This window comes from Gekko japonicus, unplaced genomic scaffold, assembly GCF_001447785.1.
Source record: "Gekko japonicus isolate JY-2015 unplaced genomic scaffold, Gekko_japonicus_V1.1 scaffold343, whole genome shotgun sequence".
Taxonomy (NCBI): domain Eukaryota; kingdom Metazoa; phylum Chordata; class Lepidosauria; order Squamata; family Gekkonidae; genus Gekko; species Gekko japonicus.
In genome coordinates, this window is record NW_015171513.1 from 610510 (window position 1) to 633463 (window position 22954).

General features: G+C 41.8%; 1 protein-coding gene across 1 annotated transcript in view; it reads left to right on the top strand.

The window, feature by feature from the left end:
- ROBO1 (roundabout guidance receptor 1) overlaps positions 1-22954 on the top strand; it is a 433180-nt gene that overhangs the window by 278468 nt on the left and 131758 nt on the right. The window lies entirely within an intron of this gene.

Consider the following 22954-nt stretch of genomic DNA (forward strand, 5'->3'; position numbering starts at 1 on the left):
GATGCACTGCATACTACAAATGGAAGGAATATGGCCCATGCTATGGACATTAGGGATCTCCTTACTCCAAGTACACGCCTCATTGCTGCTAGGGCTATCTGGTTCTGATCCACTTGGAACCAGGACATTCGCACATATAACACCACCACAGCACTACTCAAGTGGCTGTGGAGCATCATGCCCTTCCTTCCCAACATAAGGATATGAAGAATTTAGAGCCAGAGTCCACTCTGTTCCAAGCATCAAAACCAGATCTAGGCTGTCTTCATAGCCGTCACCTGAGACTGCAGTCACAGAGTTCTTTGCACTCTCACCAGTGCAGACCTTAGACTATATGCAGCTCAGATGCTATGCATGGCTAAATTTCTGAACCTGAACATTGTCTGCACTGCCCCAAGACCAAGGATTCCATATTCAAGTCTGTAGGCTCAGTGGTGTTCCCTGTTTTGAAAAGGAATTATGGAGATGACTACAGAGTTCTAGGCTAAGCCTGTTACGATGAACCCCATCCTCAGAAATATGGAGTCAATGCAGAAAATGAGACAGGAAGGATGTTCTCTTTACTCCATGGTTGTTGTTGTTAATGTTTTTATTAAGAGATAAACAAAAACCATACAAAGCGAACAGAAGCCAGAAAGATAGTACAACTTTTCCAGATATAAAGGTATCAGATCTAACATGTACAAAACCATCTAGTGGGAATATAGAAACATTAAAGGTAGCACTTATTTAATCTAAGTATATAAATGTAAGAACCAAAAGGTTAGGGGAAGAAAAGTAGGAAGCTCAGTCTAGCAAATGGGGTCTCTTTTTTACTGCATACCATCACAAGGAAAAGACCCTGACAGGGGCTGCTATTACTGTGCACCTGTAGGTAAAGAAGGCAGAAAATTTGATATGTTAGGTAGAAAGATCCATGCACCTGAAGCCTTAACATTTTGTATTGCTAATTGTAATGCAGTCATGGGGGAGGAGTTATCAACTATTTCTGTGTTTTTTATGGATTGTTTCCCTGATGTTCAGAAGCAGTTGGCCAACGTATTACAGGAAAGCTTTCCAAGCAACAGATAAGCTCAGCAAGGCATACTAGAGTCTGCACTTAATAATTACCTTGAGGAGGCATACCTAGCTTAGATCCATAACACTGCCTTTTGAAACTAGGGCCAAAATAGAAAGCTTCCCTTTTTAGGGTTCAAAGTTATTTAGTGCAGACACTGATGAGGCACTGGAATGTATAGAAAAAGCAAATTCACTGCAAAATCTCTTGAATCTTCTTGACCACAGGACCATAGATGGAGAAAAAAACAGAGGCCCTATACTCTCCTCTGTTAGAACATGAGGTATACTCATTAGCTGGCTCTGTTGGGTTATAGATACTTGTCAGAGTCTAGGTGCAAGCTGAGTCAGAGTCAAGATTCAGTCCAAAAGGTCAGTTACCAGAGAGCAGAGTCCAGTTCAGAGTGTGGTCCTGAAAGCAAGGTCTAGCAGTCCAAGGTCATATACAGGAGCATGCACTCTCCGATATCCGATATCCAAGTCCAAAGGTCACTAGAGTGGGACAGAATCAGGAGCTGTGGTCCCAGAGTCCACCAGATGACAACTTGCTGCTTCCACATCGAACAGTCTCCTTTGACTGGCATTTATAGGCATCCGTTGCAAGGTGTTACTTGCAGCCAAGTGCTTGAGAGTAAACCTACAGCTACTCATTATCAGCAAGCAGTTAACGTCAGGCCGGAAGTCTTGCTCTTCGTCTTCTCCCCTGGAGCTCCATTGTAAGTCTTCATCTCTGGCTCTCAAAGGATGTGGGTGAAACTGGAGGGCTGATAATGACCACCTGGGTTTCATCTGTTGAAATGGGGCTGGAAGGTGCCTGTAATAACTAAAATACATATACATTCAAGAGATGGAGGTATAAATGTAGTATTTGTAATTGGCTTCAGAAGGGAAGCCTTGGCCTAGGAAACTGAGGTTAAAATACTGCAAACTCTTCTGTAACAATGCTTGCCTTTCATTTATTCTGAATCATTATCATTCACTTTTTAAAAAGGAAAACCTGGAGAAGTAATTCATCTTTTTATGTCTGTGATTCTTGGCTTTTAATAGCAAAGTTATAAAATGAATAATGCATGAATTTTTCATCTTGGTTGTTTGTGTAACTGAAATTTTGAATGACTTACGGTTCAGGTAAATTGTAGTTCCATTTCTGTTCTGCCTGATCTTCTAAATAGCACATCAAAAATCTGAAATGTATAATTTACCAGATTAAATAGAAGAGCTCTGTTAAAATTAAAAATTAAATTGATATTGTATTTTTTTAAAAAAAAAACACCCAAAAATTATAGTGTGCTTTTGCTGTGGAAGAATTGGCTTCATCAAAGGTTCAGTTCAATCAGAATGTATTAATTTGATATATTGATAACAATCGGAATTTATTCCAAAATGACCAAGCAGTCTTTGAGGTGAGAATTCTGCATACTGTTTTACTTTGTTTAAAAGCAAAACATTTGAAGTAGCTAGATGACAAAGATAAAAGTAAATGAAAAAAGGCATTACGTATATGAGCCAAAGGAGATCTGTGTGTAGCAGATGAAATAAGAAACTGGCAGAAAATTAATCTCTATCCCAAGGAAGGTGCTCTCCCTTTTGAAAGATTACTTTGATAGAAGAAGGGTCAAGGAGGAGACAACAAACTACGATGGTTGAATTTCTGGTTGTCTGAAGTAATAGTTTTAACATCTGGATACTTATTTAGGTACAGTTTTCAGGCTGAGGGTTTTAACTATTTTCATACTGTTTCCGTCCCTTCCTGGAATATTGCTATGTTGTCATTGTTTTATCTGCCCTAATGTGTGTTGTGGACTTTTGGGACAAGCGTCTATTTTTTTTGTTCATTTCTGAAGGTCTTCCGTAATTAAGCTATTATACATGGGTGCTATGTAAGCCTCTTTTTAATAAGTTATGATAGGAAGCACTCATCTAGGCCACCACAGATTTCTTTTGTATTGTGTGGCAGAACTAAGATAATTTACTGTGGGTTAATTAGACTTTGAATGCTTTCCTTATATTGTAACAAACTTCCTTCAGGTCACGATCTTTGCTATCAAGGATGAAGACCTGTGAATGCAAGCTTCCTGTTGAACATTTTCAACAGGAGTGGGAGATACAGTTTAAATTGCTAGGATAGTGGTTTAATCCAGCTGCCATTCCTCAGCCTTGAAGTTCATTGTGTGATTTTGGGCTAATCACTTGTACAGCCGAACATGCTATAGCGTTGTTGTGAGGATAAAACACAGATTTTGTAAACTTTCCTAAGCTTTTTGAGAAAAGGGCATGTACCATTTTAGCTCTTTTCTGAGACCCCTTATACATAACACCTGTAAAGGCACCTCTCTGTAGTGTTCAGAGGTGATTTGTCTTCCAACTGGTTTTTGCTGCCTCCAGAAGCTCTTGCCTTAGAATTCTTAGTTGGACCTAAGGAACAGCATGGCTGAGTTATATATGATAGAGTGGCAGAATGGTTAGCACATGGGGGTGGCTCTGAGGCTCTAAATAAAACAGTTGTTTTCTCTTAAACATAAATAGTTTATTTAGGCTGCGGTCACACGTAACAGAAGCCACACAAGTGAGACGGAAAACAGCCGGAGTTTCCGGGCGTGATCTCACCAGCACATCTGGGAAGCGTAGCACTCCCGTGGCTCAACCGAGGCTTCCAGCCGAAACTGCGTGGCAAAAAACTAGTACCTTGGAGGTACTAGTTTCCGGAAACTGCGGGGCAAGGGCGGGCGTCTGATCGCGTTTCCGGTGGCATCCGGCGCCCGCCCATGTCCCCTTGCAAATAAGGTGTGGTTTTTTTGTCCAAGTCTCTGTGGATGCGCATGCATACCCAACGGAGCATGCGCATTTGTCATGTACACAAAAATAAAAAAGTTTGCCGCGGCGCGCGCTTCTTCGTTGCGCGCTGGCTTGTCCTGTGATCGGCCCCTCTCCCTTGCCATGGAACCTCCACGGTACCTCCACAGGACCTCCACAGGAGGTCTGATCACGTAACTGCGTAGTAGTTTGCCCCAGGGCAAACAGCCACGCTTCTCCTCTGCAGTTTCCTGCCCGTGTGACCGGGGCCTTAGAAGTATAATAGTGTAATGATTTCAGTAAATTAGTTGTTGCAGATTTTCCAGGCTGTATATCCGTGGTCTTGGCATTGTAGTACCTGATGTTTCACCAGCAGCTGTGACTGGCATCCTCAGAGGTATAATACAGAAAGATGGAGTACTCTCTGTGTCAGTGCGAGAAGAAAAATGGTAGGCAGGTAATTTATTAAGATAAGATTAGAATTTCAACAGCCAATCCATATGCAAAGGAACCTCCTCAGGAAATCTCCTCTATTAGCATGTCACAGCCTGGGGAACACAAGATTATCACTCAGTCCTACCTCACCTTCCTGAGTAGGTATAAATTACCTGCCTACCATTTTTCTTCTCACCTTGACACAGAGAGTACTCCATCTTTCTGTGTTATACCTCTGAGGATGCCAGTCACAGCTGCTGGTGAAACGTCAGGTCCTACAATGCCAAGACCACAGCCATAAAGGTAAAGGTTCCCTTGCTCGAAAGCCAGTCGAATCCGACTCTAGGGTTGTGGTGCTCATCTCCGTTTCAAAGCCGAAGAGCCAGCACTGACGGAAGACGCCTCCGTGGTCATGTTGCCGGCATGACTAAACACTAAGGCGCACGGAACGCTGTTACCTTCCCACTGAAGTGGTACCTATTTATCTACTTGCAATTTCTTGCTTTCGAACGGCATACATCCCAGAAAATCTGAAACAGCTAATGAACTCTGGCCATGAAAGCCTTTGACAACTGATTTCAGTAACGTTCATAAGCATAATGGTTTCAGATAGGTACAGTTCTTCTTTCTCTAAAGTTCCTTAAATGGACCTACCCTCAAAGGCTTATTTTCTCACTTGCCACTTAGATTAATAACTTCCACAAAGCTTAATTTGCTTGTGCCTATGCTTTTACATAACCACCAGATTTCAAATCAATTGTACCAAGGGGTCCAGTTCCATGTGTACCAAGGTGCCCCCAGGTTCCCTCCATTGTTTCCTATGGGGGGAACCGATGAAAAATGCAAAACCTGAAACTCTACTCCCATAGGAAGGAATCTGAACCTATGTAAAACACAAGAATCTCAACCTATGTAAAATGTGAGAATCCACCCCCCTATGAACCCAACACAAAAAACAACAAACACACTTGAAACTGACAGAATTTTACCTAAAGCGACCTGGTAAGCCAATACCAAGCCCCAGGAGACACAGAAACATGAGGGGGGAGAGGAAAGTGGGGGGGGAGTAGTCTTGGGAACCTGCAAATACTGGCACCTAATATTCCTGGTTAATCCTGAATATTTCTAGGATTTTTCAAGACCCATTTTTCAGTATCCTGAAAAATCGTAGACACATTTGTGAAACACAATTACATCTGTAAAATACCAATAAAGTATATTTTCAGATATATATTCAGCTCAGTTGTATCCAAGCACACTTCCCTAGTGTGGTATTAAATAGATATGGGAAAATGTGAACCCTAGATATAGGGAGCTGAAAAATTATTTTCCTACTGTGTAAAAATAGAATTAGACCTAATATTAATTGCACTGAGTTAGGCTACTTGAATCCTACTTACGTTGTACCTAGGGTTGCCAGCTCTGGTTTGGGAAATCCCTGGAGATTTGGACTTCTGGCTTTAGCATCTTGCTCGTGGGTGTGCTCCATTGCAGCTCCAATGAGAGCGGCCCACAATCACACCAGATGGGAGGGGTTCTGGACCATTCTGGGGGCCCCCAGAGCCCTCAGAAGGGGCTCATAACCTGGGACGAGAGGGAGGCCTCTCCCGAGACAACAGCCAAGGGATTGAGATTTTCCTTTGCCCCGATAGGTCCCGCTGGTGCAAGACTAGCCATGGGTTTAAAGAAACATACCAGAACAAGCAGGAGATCTGGAGTTAAGAGATTTTCCCTGTTTTTGGGCGCAAGCCGAGGAGCAAAGTGTGAGTGACTACCCGGCAGTCTGCATAAGTGCTTAGACGCAACCCACAAAACTGCAGCGTAGCCCCAAATACAGCGGGGGGCGGGGAAGAGGCTACCCTACCCAGGAAAGAACAGCCGAAAAAGAAATAAAACGAGGGGCAAAACAGCGGCTTGATTGGAGAACATTAATTCAACTCACTCACTGGTGTGCAGACTAGTAGAAATCGTGTATTTTAAAAACTTTCAGAAGCAGTTTAAAACTTTTACCTTTAATGTAAACAATGTCTCATTGAGATGAAAAAATGGCATCCGGAGTGAAAACTTCAGTAACTGCCAGCTCATCATCTCCGGCTTCTAGACCGGAAGTAACCACAGATATCTCCAAGATGATTACTGCAGCACTGCACCCTCTACTTGACCAGATGACTAACTTGAACAATAACTTTGAAGCTCTACAAAAAGAACTGAAAGAAACCAATGCAAGAACAGAGAAGACAACTAAAAAGCTGAAGAAGGTTTTTGAGAAGACAAAGGTTCTGAACCAGAAAATGGAGGCAGTGGAAAAAGAGAGGACCTCCGAGAAACAACAGAAGAAGAAGAAGAGGAGGAGGAGGAGGAGGAGGAGGAGGAGATTGAATTTATACCCGGCCCTTCACTACCCAAAGGAGTCTCAGAGTCCCGCCCCCAATGGGCTTATGAAAGATCTAATAGAATTATGACTTGCGGCTACTAGGAATGTTATAGCATTTCATTGGAAATCTAAGAAGACGCTGCTACTGAGCGATTGGTATCTGAAGTTGTGGGACTCTTTTCTACAGGACAAAGTTTCCACTAGTATCATTCGATCTGAAATCAACCTGTCCCTGACAACCTCCAAGAAAAATGGATGCCCCTCTTAGAAGCATCAGCAGCACATAAAATCGACACTTCCCTGTTTGCTCTGCATAAACATTAGGATTTGCTTTCCTATTTTTAACTGTTCTTTTAAATTTTAAGTAAATAAATTAAAAAATAAAATAAAATAAAACTTGAAACAAAAAACAAAAAAACAAAGGAGTCTCAGACCAGTTTACAAACTCCTTTCCCTTCCCCTCCCCACAACAGTAAGTTAGGTGTGGCTGAGAGAGCTCTGACAGAAACTGCTCTTTTTCAAGAATAGCTGAGCCAGAACTATGGCTTGCCCAAGGTCATCCAGCAGCTGCAAGTAGAGGAGTGGGGAATCAAAGCTGGTTCTCCCAGATTAGAGTCCGCACACTTAACCACTTCACCAAACAGCTGCTACAACTTCAGCTGGAACGGTCAGCATATGTCCTGAGATTTCAAGGTGTTCCAGAACAAAAAATGAGAACCTGAAAGAGATTTTAAGCGAACCCCTAGTTTCCATGGCAGGCTGTAAAGCAGAACTTTTACAAAGCGACTTGGATATGATATACTGAACCTATCCAGTTTTAAAAGATGTTCCATTTGAGGTGAAAAAGCAGAGGAAACTATAATTTGACTTTATTTCTACAGAAAAATTCAAGTCCCTACAGATGGATAATCCTGGAAGGACTTATCTTCAACTTCAAAAAGAAAAAAGAAAAGATTGACTCTGTCCTCAAAGCAAAAGCATTTTTGGAACAGCATCATAGTCCAGCAAAAGAAAAGGGGAAAGAAAAATTAGACAACAATATTGTTTCAGAAGAACATGGTTCCAGAAGCAGTGATAGCTCTTCAAGTAGCTTTTGACTCTGAATCAGAATTAGGAGCTGCAGCTCCTAAATAATTTAAGGTTAAGCTGCCCTTTGATAACAACAAACGTTAAGGGAAAAAATCAGCTAAATAACCCGATTCTGAAAGTCTGTTTTATTTTCTTCTTTGTTTATTTACCAAGATGTACACACTACAGTTACTTTTGTTTGTACTGCTTAAGGTAGAAATACTAACTTTTAATCTCCAATTATGTAAAAGCTAAATAATGAGGTAATATTAGATAACTGAATTTTAGAACTTTTTTGATCCCTGCTTACTCTGTATTTTAGTTTAGATTATTCCTTTTCCATAAATCCTGTAATGAGTAGAGATTAAAAAAAAATTAAAAAGGGAAATCTATGGAGATTTGAGGGGTGGAGCCTTGGCAGGGTAGTGGAAGGGACCTCAGTAGGGTATAATACCATAAGAGTCTACCCATCAAAGCAGTCATTTTCTCCAGAGAACTGATTTCTGTCATCTGGAGATCAGTTGTAATTATGGGAGATCTTTAGCTCCCCACCTGGAAGTTGGCAACCCTAATTGTACCCCTTTTTAGAATATGTGTCTCGTGAACCTGGTACCTGAACTAATTGAAGATTGACATAGCACATTATTATTGCTGTTGAATAAATCCAATCAGATGTTCCCTAATCTTTTTTCTTACAGCTAGCAGAATTCTGTGAATAGATTTGCAACACCAAAAATGAATTTCATTGCAATGAACGTCCTGCTCAGTCCCATGACTTTGAATAGTTTGAAGCAATGGGCCATGTGAGTTTAATTCAACAGTTAAAGCTAAATGTAGCTACAGAATACAAGCTGCAGAAAGCTTGTTCACAGGCTTAAGTCACAGATTTAGCTTCAATGTTTATATTTGCATTTATGTGAAAACTGATAAATATAATAGGTAGCACTTGCAAAAAACTGTACTATTATCTACATTATGAACCGAGTTTGACCCCTTCCAAATCCATTAAGTTCCATGTATGAAAAAATTACTCCCCGTACATTTGGGTAAGTCTGTGTTCACTACTGTTTGCCATCTCATGAATGGCATATAGTTGGTTGAATCTGACATCTAGTCACTTGCTGACAGCAAGGATCACATTCTGTCATTTACAATCCAAGTGCTAGTTTATAACTGAGTTTGAGTTATTTTTGTGAACTAGATGAAGAATTCAATAGATGTGTTAAAAATCCATCTTGATCTATGTTCTGATTTTTTATTCATTACATTATTTCAGTCAAAAAGAAGAAACAGTTACACAAAATTTGGGTGAAAGAAGGGTTCTTTTGCCTGGAGCTTGCAAACAGATGTGAATGATTAGTGTGTCTTTGTTTGGATTGCTTTGATACATTTTATTTTCTTTCAGTCTAGTCATTTTCCATTTTGCTTATTTCACATTCCGCTTTGGATAGCTTTGCATTTCTAAAGTTCCTAAACGGCTTCTGGTCATATGAAAAGTGTAATTCAAAGAACAGAACTTAAAAAATAATATTTGTTCCAGATCTTTGGTTTCCTCAGCTGAACAGACTTGCAATTACTTCTTTTCAGGTTTGTGCCAAGAGCAGATAGCAAGCATGTGCAAGAGTACAGAACTGACATACAAGTTGTTGGACTTCATCCAAGTTTCCCTTGGACTAGCCAAAAAAGTAGATACTTTCTGTGACAATTTATATGGTTTGGGGGTTTGGGTAACCAAGCTGGAGTGGTTTTATTTGCAACTGGAAGCTATTTTCAGGGAGGTAATGAAAGACAGAAAGGCATTAGAGAGCATTAGCTATGTGCACAAGAAAGGCTGCATGAGAAATTTAGCATTTGCTGGATGGCTTCAGAATGCTTGAAGGACTTCCTCCATCACTATCCCTGGCAGAATCTCCCTGGGGAATGTCTGGCAGGGTTGTGCAGTGACGGCTGCCAGGCAGGGCTTAACCCAGCTGCATGGTGAGGAACCCTCAAGGACTTCAGCAGGGCACGTTGTTTTCCCTTGTATCACCCTTTCAACACTTTCCTCTTTTCCCTTCCCCTGGCAAATCCTGTCTCTTTACCTTTTCCTATTTCCTTCTCTACTTCCTTCCCACTAAGCAACTTTACCTGTTGATCTGCCTCCCATCTGCAGCTATATTTATTATTGTTAATTTACTTTATGTTCCACCTTTCTCCCCAGTGAGGACCCAAAGCAGCTCATATCACTCTCCCTTCTTCCATTTTATCTTTACAATAACCCTGTTAGGTAGATAGGGCTGAGAATGTGTAACTGGCCAAAGGCCACCCAGTGAATATTTGTGGGATAGCTGCTGTTGAACAGTAGCAAGCAGCCAGGGCTGAGTATCCACAGATTTGACCATGCTGAGAGTCAAATATATTGATTAGTATTAAACAACAGTTTAAAGTATGGATCAACAGTTTAGTATAAGCAGAGACTTTATATCACTGTTCTTATTCCTCCAATTATAAGAGTCAGTCTGTGCAACAAACAGGATAGCCACAGAATTTCTCTGAAGAATGAGGGAGCTAGACACCCGCCTGGCCCCTCTAGTATCATTTTCTGGCGTTAAAGTGCTTACAGCTGAGTTCCTTGTAGTTGTCGTCTCAGGCCTTGTTTTATCCGCAGCTCTGGTTAGGCAATGTGCAGCAGCCAAGTTATTAACAGCCTCCCTTACGACATTTACTTTAGTGTCAATATCCTTAAGTTTATCTAACAGTAAAACCATGGACTGGGAGGTTAGTATTGCCCCTTTAGAGAATAACTCCATAATCATACCTGGCAGCCACTGACAACAATGTAAGCTTGGGCTTGAGCTTGGCTCTGCAGTTGCTTTACCTTGGTTGAAGATTCCCTCCTCGTCACCCGGGAGAACCATGGAATCCGACTCCAGAGCAACATATCTGTTGGTAAGACTAATATTTTCTGGCTGGGAGTTGGAAATGAATTGGTCTATCTTCTGTTGTTTACCTTCCTTTAAACTGGCAGCCTCAGAGGCAGAGCGACGACGTTTCCTGTTAGACATAAGGCCCAATTACTCCTACCCGTTTCTATGTATGTAGCAGCCCCTCCTTAACCTTGAAACAGTAAAGATTGCAGCTGCCCAAAGAAGTTGGTCATTAAAGAAGATAGTTTGTAAACTTTAAAAGCCTTGGAGTAAGCACACCAGAGCCCTTGCCTCCGGAAGGTGCTCCTCAGTAAGGTGGGCTTATCCCCTTTCTGGTGCTCTACCATATTACTTTTTCTGTCTGACTTCACCGCAAATGTGTAGAGCTTATCTGTTGGCCCGTCTTAATGTTCTCCCCTCTGCTATTCTTGAGGGGAGATATAAGCAAATTCCTTATTCAATCAGGTTCTGTGGATGTAATAGAAGTGAAATAGAAACTGTTGAGCACGTACTCTTACACTGTAAATTGTTAAATGACATTCGAGTGGAGTGTATAGAAGCCCCCCTTAGGTTGGTAGCAGGCCAATCCGATAGAATCAAGGTACAATTTCTCCTTGCTTCACAAGATCTGGAGATCATTGAACTGACCGCTAAGTTTCTCCATTGTTTTATAAAACGGAAGAGTAACCCTGATCATATTAATGATTCTTAATTTATAAGTTTAAAAACTTAAGTTTAAAAGTTTGGAATGCCAGTTTATTTTATTATTCAGGCATCTTTTGTATAGTCAAATCTAACTTGTGACAACTTGAGTTAGGCCTGACATAGCCATTTCTCTTGGATTGTATTATTGGGAAACGCTTTTAATATTGTATGCCAATAAAAGGTATTTGAATTGAATATCACTGTTCTGAATGGATAACGGTAGTACCTTGCTTAGTCATTCCTGTTTCTAGGATTGAACAAATAATTTCAGCAGAGAGTTAACTGAAGAAAATCTCTGCTTCTTACAACTGCTACTTTAATCAGATTAGCTGTATATTCAAAAGAAAAATAAACTTAAAAATATTCTCTGTGTCACAGGATTTCACTCAAGCACATTATTTCTTGCATATTTTGGTAACACAATAAATTTGTATTGTCCAATTGCATTTTTCTTATTGGATAATGAGTGCATTTCTGTTAGCATTTTATAAAGGAAACATTGTTTGTGGGTTCATGCATCATGAGATGAGAATCATGTGCTCATTTGTATTACAAGCTATTTTGTGTGACCCTTCATATTATTTAAGTGAAATATTCCGACCATTCCTTTTGCATCTGTGAAATGCATCATTCTCCGGTGGTCCAGGAGTGGGGCAGTCCTTGAATCCTTACTCCTGGGAAAGCACCTCCTCTTCTGTATGCAGGGCCAGCAATCTTTGATCCCAAAGGAGAGGGGCTTATCCTCTGACTCCCCAGTCTTACCGGCCCTGCCTTCCGAGCAGGACGTGCTGGCTGTGCTCTGAAGAGCACGAAGATCCCGGAAGATGAAGAAGACCTGGAACTGAAGTCGGAGAAGAAGAGACTGAAAGAGGAAGCGGGGGAAGGTAATTACCTTCTCACCCCATCGCTACCTGAAAGCTGCAAGCTTTGGGGAACTTTGGATTCAACGCCGGCAGCTGTGTGAGGCCCCCAGGCAGTCACGGCTCCAAAAGGAACACCCTGGACCCCACTGGGAAGCGCAGCAGCAAGCCATTTCCCCCCCTACAGACGCGAGAGCCTTGAGCGGCTCAACAAAGAGCCCAGGGAGAGTGAAGGTCTCCGCCGGCGGCTGAGGGAGGCGCAGGAACTCTGTTGCCATTCCATTCGGCACTGGAGCAGGGCTCCTCTTGCTTACAGGACAAGGCGACGAGGCATGAGGCTCCAGAGCAGTCTGCCCAGTCGACTGAATCATAGTAGGAAATACAATGGCGAGTGGGGGGTGAGAGAAGGGTGGTCGCAGCAGTGTGCATCAGTTTGGAACGGCAGAGCGACCCCCCCCTTTTCCTCCGGACTGGCTTGGGTGCTGCAAGTGTTTATTGTACTATAATGGCATATAGAGGGGCATAGATCAGTCCCTATTCTGGTGCCAGTAAGCAGGACACAAACATACCCTACTGGGCCATACTGGTGAGGGGTTGGACTCCATTTTGAGGGGTTGCTTTACCAGAGTGATGATTAATACTTTCACTATCAGATTGCCCTAAAATGGCAGACAAGGCAGGAACAGCAAGCTCCCTGGGTACAGAAGACCTGGAACTTTCACAGGCTACTAATACAGGCTCCAAAAGTTACCGCCCCCTGTAGAGGAAGCTCAGGCCAGTCTACTCTCATGGCTTAGAGAGGAAATGAGGAAATAATTTAAAGGCTTATGGCAACAGTCAGCTTCTGCCCAGTCTGCTTGTCCTGACTCAAAAAGGGACAGGAGTCCTAGTTTAGATTACATCCCCCCTCCAAGTAAGAAGTGCATGTCTTCTACACATGACAAGGGTTTCACTCCTCTGATTAGTGACCTTGAAGATGACTCAGTTTCTGTGTTGTCAGCCCCAGAAAAGGAAGAAGGGGAACTGTCACGGCAGGGCCAGGGGGCGTGACGCAAGCAAGCAAAAGTCCAGGAGCAGTCCGAGGTCAAGCTGAGCAAATCAGGCAGCAAGGTTCAAACAGGTTTAAATCAGAGTCCAAAGCCAGGGTCAGACATACCAAAGTTTGAAGTCCATAAATCACAACGATGCCAGAGGAGTCAGAGACGAAAGCAGGGTCAACGAAGCCGAAGGTCAAAAGCCGAGGATCAAGCCGACAAGAGTTCCACAAGGTCTGGAGCAGAGAAACAAGGATTCAGGTCCTGTCAAACGATGTTTGCCAGCACGAACCCCTTCCAGCAACAGGCTGGAAGATATACAGTGCTGGCTAATTAGCTCGTTAGCTGGTAAGGAGCAAGGTCAGGCTCCAGTCAATACTCAGGGCTAAGTTTGTGTCCAAAACACACACAAAGGGGGCACTGGGGATGGATGCCCTGAACTTCAGTTGGCCGAAAACTGTACTTTATGCTTTTCCTCCTTTGCCGCTCGTTCCACAAGTTGTACAGTGCGTAATAGAGCAAAAAGCAGACTTGATTCTGTTAGCACCCTTCTGATAGCGCCCTTCTAATGAGGCTTTCCGTAAGGGACCCATGGCGTCTTCCCCTCAGACGGGATCCGTTATCTCAGGGGATGACCATCCACCCACGACTGGACATGTTACAACTCAAGCGTGGAGGTTGAGAGGAGACCGTTAGAAGCCATGGGCTACAAGACAGAAATGGTCTCCACCTTATTAGCCTCTAGAAAGCTCTCTACGAACAAGATCTATAACAGGACATGGCAAACTTTTTATGTTTGGTGTGGAAATAGGGGGCTAGACCCAATGAAAACACAGGTTGGGGAGGTCCTAGCTTTTCTGCAACAGGGTCTGATGAAAGGTCTGAGCACTAGCACACTAAAGAGGCAGGTAGTGTGGTGAGAGGGGTCAGAAAAGGTAAATCTTTCTCTTTTCACCCACACATACAGCACTTCTTGAGGGATGCCTCCTTGCTTAACCCGCCACAGGCACATAGATTTCCGACCTGGAACCTGAATACAGTACTTCGAGCACTGCGTCAGGAACCCTTCGAGCCAATGTCATCATGTCCCCTGAGAGAACTCATGCTGAAGACGGTCTTCCTAGTGGGGATCACTTCAGCACGTAGGGTCTCAGAGCTGTGTCAGTTCATAGGGACCTGTGTACCTTTCATAATGATAGGGTTGTCCTTCGCCTGAACCCGGCATTCATCCCTAAAGTTAACTCATGTTTCCATAGATCAGAGGACATTGTGTTACCTTTCTTTTGCTTGAACCCTACTCATGAGAAGGAGAAGGTATGGCACCGCCTTGACATGCATAGGGATATCCTATTTGGATAGGACTAGGGGGTGGAGAAAAACCGAATCCTTGTTTGTCTCCTTTCGAAAGGCGTCCATGGGTAAGGGAGTGTCTACATCCACCTTGAGTAGGTGGATAAGAGGATGTATCATTCAGGCCTACAAGTTACAGGGGTTGGCTGCACCAGAGGGGGTCACGGCTCATTCTCTCAGAGGAGCAGCTACCTCAGCAGCCTATCGGGCCTTCCCGTCCCTAGAAGTCATTTGCAGGGCAGCTACCTGGAAATTTGTTCACTCAGAAAATCTGAGCCTGCTTCAGTGGGGAGGGCGAGGTAAATGTTAAAACAATAAATAAATAAAATTTTACAAAACACTATCGTATTAACAAACTGGCCTCGTCAGAGGCAGCATTCGGTAGGAGAGTTCTGCAACAGGCCCTGTAAGCACCGCAAGTGGTTTGACCCACCTGGGAGGGCACTGCTTTTTTACATCCCAGGAGTAAGGAGTCAAGGACTGCCCTACTCCTGGATCACCGGAGAATGGAAGATTTGTATTCACTTACCATGAAGCTTCCTTCTCGGTGGTCCAGAGTGGGGTAGTCTTATCCACTCGCTTGAGGACACGACTTCCGATCCTTACAGGACCAAGGGGAATGCTACGGATCTTGGCTATTGTTAAGATTCAATGTCTGGTTCCAATTTTGTTATGTGATAATATTGAAGGTTGTTGCTGTTCTATACTGACTGCAGAATAAAGGTTTTGCTCTTTAACCTTATGATGGTGGTGGTCTCCCCTGGTTCCCTGGGGCGGGGAGACGTGTGGTCTACGCTTTTATTCACAGAAGTATGGGGAAGGTTTGGCTTTCGGTATGACAGGGGAGTCAGAGGACAAGCCCCTCCCCTTCGGGATCAAAGATTGCCGACCCTGCTTACGGAAGAGGAGGTGCTTTCCCAGGAGTCAAGGACTGCCCCACTCTGGACCACCAAGAAGGAAGCTTCACGGTAAGTGAATACAAATCTTCCATTTTATTTATTTATTTTATACCCCGCCCTCCTCACCAAGGCAGGTTCAGATTTCCTGAGTGAACAGATTTCCAGGTAGCTGCCCTGCAAATGACTTCTAGGGACAGCCGCCAGTGTTCCCTCTAAGCTGAGTTAGTGTGAATTAGCTCACAGTTTTTTAGCCTCCAGTTCACATGTTTTTGTCTTTGCTCAGGAAGGATAGCTCCAGAGCACACGAATTTATGCAGTAGCCAAATCGCTCACTCACAACTTTAATGCCAGTCGCTCACAAAGTAGAATTTTTGCTCACAAGACTCCACAGCTTAGAGAGAACATTGACAGCCGCCCTGAGCCTTCCTGTTGAAATTGTGTTTATGTTTATGACTTTCAATGGCTTCCCTGTGTAATCTGACATGGTAATTGGATGTGTTGTCCAGCCTTTCAGTGTCTTGGAATAAGATACTGTTTCCTGTTTGAGTTAGGCTGTGTTCAGCCACTGCTGATTTTTCAGGTTGGCCCAGTCTGTAGTGTCTTTCATGTTCTTTCATTCTTGTCTGAATGCTACACTGTGTGGTCCCGATGTAAACCTGTCCACAACTGCATGGTATGCAGTATACTCCTGCAGAAGTGAGGGGGTCCCTTTAATAAATATATTAAAACACCGGGATACATTAACACAGTAATAAAGTTAAAACCACAACATGTGCAAATAAGTGCTAGCAAACAGTACTAATAAATGATGGTGGCGCTGTCTCAGCATCTAAATGGTCAAACTACCACCACAGTCTGAGTTCTTGACAGGCTATTAGATATTAAGTTGGTGCTGATGTTGGGGGACCAGGGCCTCGATGTTAAAAGGCAGCCCCTAATCAAAGCCCTGGTGGAAGAGCTCCATTTTACAGGCCCTTTACACAGGGAAGCCATTGAAATTCATAAACATAAACACAATTTCAACAGGAAATAAGAGAGATTAAAAATAAATAGGACATGGTTTCCTGTCCTGAAAAACACAAAATGCTCTACATCATACAATAGCACTGCTGATATTATTAGAATTTCAACAGCCAATCCATATGCAAAAGAACCTCCTCAGGAAAGCTCCTCCATTAACATGTCACAGCCTGGGAAACTCCTACAAGATAATCACTCAGTCCTACCCCACCCTCCTGAGTAGATATAAATTACCGGCCTACCATTTTTCTTCTCACCTTGACACAGAGAGTTCTCCATCTTTCTGTGTTATACCTCTGAGGATGCCAGTCACATCTGCTGGCGGAATGTCAGGTCCTACAAGCCAAAACCACAGCCATACAGCCCGGAAAATCTACAACTACTAATTGTTATCATCTTCACCAAATTATAATTGCCAGGATGCTTCAGGGTAACCATTATAGTTAGTATTTCAGATATGCTAAAAATGTGTAGTGTAGACATCCCTTTGCATTGGGTAGGAGCAGTTTCAATTAGCAATATGAATTTTTTGTTACAAATTTGTCCTGATTCTTCAACGTTTAGTTTAATGACTAGCTACTGTATACACATGGTGAAATATCAAAAATTGGTCTCATCAGATGTCATAGCAAGACAGTGAAAGTTTTGTGGTTGAACACAAAGATTGTTTTGATGTGTTTAAAGGAAATGCAAAGTTTGCCTAGAGGCGCAGAATCACGTTTTGCATACTTCTTTGCATAAAACTACTTTCCCTTAAGTAGAAAACTAGTAGAAGAGACAGTATACTAGGCCTTCATCCTTATTGGCTCTTGCATGAGATTTTTTTACTTTAGAGGATTATTTGAGTGCAGAAAACATTCAAAATGGCATTCCTATCCTGTTTTTAGTCTGCTCTGTTATCTCAGATTTTTGCCAGTTCAGTCTGCCACATGTCTATAGAAGGCTGGAGAAGTGTATCATGTCAAAGTATAAGAAATTAGAATGCATCCCAAGAGGCCTTGCTACCCTTTATATGATGACTTTTCAGTTATTGTATGCTATGTTGCCATACAACACAGAGAAAAGGATGTGGAACAAAGCCCCCTGTAGAATATCAAGAAAGGGATGTCAAGACATGTTTCATTTAATAGAAACACACTTTGCTGTACCTAACAGAAAATCAGGGTTAGCAGAAAGAAAGGCTAATTGGCTTATACTTTTGAAGTTCCAGTGACAGGAAACAGCAATTACACGAAACCTACACTGCACACTGGCCACTTGTCTGAGAGTCAGGTTCATATGAGAGCAATCTTAACGACAGATTACCTTTAGCCTAGCCTCATACAGCATTTTGCTAGCATTACATGAAAAAATGGTGATGCAATTTTTAATTTATATTAAGTCTTTTCATGTTTTTAGCATTAACCATCTTTGTGGGGGCAATTTACTATATTTTTTAATAATGTCATTAAGTGCATAAGATGATCTCTGTGTGACAGAAGCAATTCATTATCCTTAGATGGCTTAGAATTGTTGACCTTTGAAGTGTGTGGCTAACTTGGTACTGTGATGCTTAACAAGAAAAAAATGTAGTGTAATAGATACATCAAATCATTTGGCTTGCTTGAGGGCAAAAAATGAAGACATATCAGAAACTGAGTTCAGTTGAAGTTCACTCATTTCTGATTTCATCTATTGATTGCACAGAATAAAATAGCAGCGAATAACCCATAAATGTGCATAATGGTCTAAATTTTGCAGTCCTATTCATAATGCATATACTGGTAGTTATATCCAGGCACTAAGGAAAACTTTCTGATATATGAGGTATACTTTTCTTCTGATTGAGATATTATGGGCCCAACCCATAGATATCGACACAATTTTAAAGAATTCATCCTTTTTAAAATGCCATGAGGGTCTGGAGGATGGCAGGACCCGGTGATTTGTATGAATTCTATTCTGTTCCAATTAATTGCATAGCAAAAAAAATGACACAGTTCAGAATATAGTTCTTTGTAAATGCAAAGGCAACTTTTCTTGTCTAAAGCATCCAGAAGATTTTGCATTCTATAATTTCCAAGGTACTAGAATATTTCCAGACTTTACAAGGTCAATTTATTTGAGATAGAATATTAGAGGTTTCTAGCGTACTTGTGCACTGATCTGGATAGCCCAGGTAGTATTGAGACTTCCAAGGATTAGCAGGGTCGTGACGCAGAGGCTGGCAAGCCACCGCTGAATGTCTTTTGCCTTGAAAGTCCTATGGGGTAGCCATAAGTTAGCTGTAACATGATGGAAAAAACAACAAAAACCATGATTGTAATATGTCTTTATTTACAAATAGGAATGGATGACTGGAGCAAATAGGAATATATACTTGATTTAACATTACTGCCCTGAAACAAATGCCTACTGTTATAAGGCCAAACTGCACAACACTTTTTAAATGTACAGTATTTTGTACATGTACAGCTATTAAAAGGGAGGGGATATCCCTGCGGCTATTTGGGCTCAGGAAAATGGTGCTGGGAAGGTAGGAGCTGGTCTTCCCCTTGTGCTGTGTTTCCAGGCCAAATTGGGCTCCCACAGAGGTCTCAATGGATGTTCCATTCAGCTGCTGTGAGGAAAGCAAAATTGGGACTGGAGAACTGAAACTTGAAAACATCTCATGTAGTCTCTTCAATAGTTCCGTTCCTGTCAGGGCTTTTTTTGTAGAAAAAGCCCAGCAGGAACTCATTAGCATAATAGACCACACCCAACAGAAAAACTTATTAGCGTATTAGGCCACACCCATGACAGCACAGCTCATTAGCCTATTAGGCCACACTCCCATGCCGGCCCTTGGCTTGGACAGGCGAGAAAGGCATGAGGAGGCATATAAATGCCTCCCTGATCCTTCCAGGCCCACCCGCCTTGGAGTCACCTGGGAGGGTTGCTCTCCAGGCTTTCCCTCTGTACCACGCACACAGAGGTTTTGGCTCTAGTGGGCGTGGCCAACTCTGAAGCCAGCCGGAACTCCATTCCTGTGCGTTCGTACCCAAAAATAGCCCTGGTTCCTGTCAAGAGAGAAGCCATCTTAGAGGAAAAATCCAGCTAAAACTCTCACTCTGACTGCTTGTGTGTGTCTGCCAATCTCTCCCCCCCCCCCCCTTCTTCTTTCCAACGTACTTCCAACACACGGGGTTAATTAGCTCACACAGTTCAGTTATGAATCTGGTATGGGTGGGGGGAGCTCATTCTCACTCCAGAAAGCTCCATGGAGACAGTCCCTGTGATTGGTTGGGAAGGTCAGGAGGTTATTGCTGGTGTTGTTTATATAAATAAAGACTATAGTACAAGGAACTCCTTTGCATATTAGGCAATATACCCCTAATGTAGCCAATCCTCCAGGAGTTTACAGAGCTCTTCTTACAAGGGCTATTGTAAGCTCTTGGAGGATTGGCTACATATGGGGTGTGTCGTTTAATATGCAAAGGAGTTCCTGCTACAAAAAGAGCCCTGAGAAAGAACATTTCCCATCTTATCCTTTTTCTTCCACCTACCACACTTGTTGCCTGAAGATACTCTGTGTAAGCTCTGGAATACTTCAGCTGTAAGAACCAGTATTGCTGTTGGTAGGATAAATAAGTAGAATAGCCAGCCTTTTGTTGTTAACTGCATTATGACTTCACTGAACTATATGTCTCGCTTCTAAGAACTTATTATTGAGTTTCTTCAATAAAGATTTTTGCTTCTGGGGAGTGACCTCAACCTGCCTGAGTTTGGTTACATTATTGGGAATTGCCTTATGCCTTATGTAGTGGCCTTATACATTGCTTTATCAAGGACATTACTATCTGTTCTAACTGGCAACAACTCTCCAAAGTCATAAGTAAAAATCATCGACTACTTGTAGATCTTTGTAACTGGATATGCTGGGAATTGAACCTGGACCTTATGCATGCAAAGCAGATGGTCTAACAGTGAATACAATCCCTCTAAAAATCTACACAAACATTCACAAATCTATACAAAGGGGATATAGTTGAAAATATTTCCCCAAAACAGAGAACACTTTTGACTCAGCCCTATTCAAAAGAAATATCTTGGGTGGCTTTGTGTGCCTGTGGGTAGAACATTCATTGAATTGATTCCATTAAATTTAAATGTGTGCTGAATAGGCTTCTATTTGTTATAATGAACATGAAAATGCATTCTACTTGTTTAAAGAAATGTATTAGCTAGTCACCTTCAATGTTCTTTTCTCCATGTCTCAAATCTTCCTTGAAATTTCTGCACTGTTTTCTAGATGATAAAAGGCATACTTTTTGGGTTTTTGTGTTCAAACAATCTGTGCCAAAGGCAAAAAAATGAGATCCATATGCATTACGTTATACATTACATGTGCATGTTCATCTATCTCAATAACTGACTGTCATCTCTGTATGCATATGTCTTGCAGTGATAATAAGAGCCCTATCTTCCCCAAAGTGTCAAGTTTTCAGGGATAGATTTCTAGCTGTAGGCGGCTTTACCACTTCACATTGTGAACATTCTCGTTCCAGTGGATGGTCGTATTAGACTGCCTAATACAGCTTTATAGAAGTCTTGCTTTTACTACCACATGTGCTTCAGTCCTCAGTCTGAATTACTATCATTTGTGATCTTAAGCCTCTGCTTTGTTAACTTTGAAACGAATCATGAAGTGGAAGTTGGAGAATATATAAAACTGAGCTATTTCATAAGAGTGATATGAATGGCCTTTGAAAGATAAGCACTGAAAATTACAATTCTTCTGTGGAAATATGGGATGCAACATGAGAATTTTTACAATTATGTCATTAAAGTAATATTAAAATATTGATCATTGCCTTAAATCATAGCTTTAAATACTGTTTTAAAACTGAATTGCTCACATATAATAATGAACTTGCAATGTTATGATGAAAACATTTCAGTAAACCAACTATGTATAACTGTCATAAAAATATAACCCGGTAGGTGTAGAATACTTTGAACTGCTGCTATGAATTCTGCTGGCTCTGTCAGTATTAAGAATATAGAGAGCTACTGGATTACACCAAGGATGTGTTATCCATTTAGCACAATAATCCAGGTGTTACCAAATGTAGTTAAGAAATACAGGAATACTATATGACCCATTTTTCAATTCAAGGCCAAATCTACACAAATAATCTTGCGTGTAAGAAAGAAAACCTTCCTTCTGTTTTTTTCCTCCTAAACTAAATCTGCTGCTGGCCTAGGTTCTACATCTGGTTTAATGTTTCCCTCTAATTTAGGCAGCAAACCACACAAGACCTATAAGATCTTCACCACAGTGGTATGGTGCCTGTACAAAGTGGAAGGAACACCTAAGAAAACAGAAATAAAATTTATTGAAGGGAATAATACAAATATCTGGACTGGGGAATTAGTAAAGTCAAGCAGCCAGACCTTTTTAAACTGGACTTTCTGTTGACATTTGAATTCTCAAAGCAATATCCTTGGTAAAATGGATCATTCTATTATGACCAATGTGGTGTGGTGGTCAGACTGATGGACTGGCATCTGGGAGACCTCGATTTGAATCCCCACTCTAGGTGACCTTGGGCAAGTCACTCACTCAGCCCACCCAGACGGTTATTGTGAGGATGAAATGGAGGTAAGGAGAATTATGTCAGCCACTCTGTGATCCAACTGGGGTGAAAGGCATGTATAAATGAAATAAGTAAAACAAATGGGGAATGGGGATTTTTAAAATTGCTTCAGGTCTCAAGGCCGTAGACATCAGTGAGGACTTCACCTCCGGCTTTCAACTGTGTGCCCTCTAGCACATCTAGGGTTCCTTTTTGCTGTGACCAACATGTTGGGAATTAGAGGTATACTTGTCTGTCACCTAAACCCTCTGGTTTTTTGTCTTTAAGAGACTCATATCTCAACTAAGAACCACACACTCAAAATGACCTGGACATCTTATTTGTTAGAGTTATTCAGGCTCTGTTGGCAGACATCTCCCTATCTGTTCATGTATTTTGGTAAATGTGAGCCAAAAGAACATCAGGTGTTTTTTGGACCATTGAATCTTTCTGAGCCTGAATTTAGATTGAAAAGGAGTATGTGTGGACCACATCACCAGAAAAATTTCCCATTTAAATGGGAACGGTATAGATGCTACATTTCATGTCACTTGTTATTTTCTTCATACAGTGAGATGAGAAGACAATGTGGAAGCCAGGGTGAGATTGTTCCTTAGACTATAATCGCTTTAGTATCTGTGCACTAAATGTCAGTACAGGAATATGATTTTGTTTCTCCATCCCACTGCAAAATCTTGTTTTACATTCCTTTGTGCTTAATGGGTGGCTTGCCATTTCAATTGTTACCTTTGAAAATGGTACAAAAATTCTGGATATTAATATTTTATTTATTTTGTATAATTTTTTCTGCTGAAGAAGGTGCTGATATCCAGCTTCACAATCACTGAGCCTCTCCT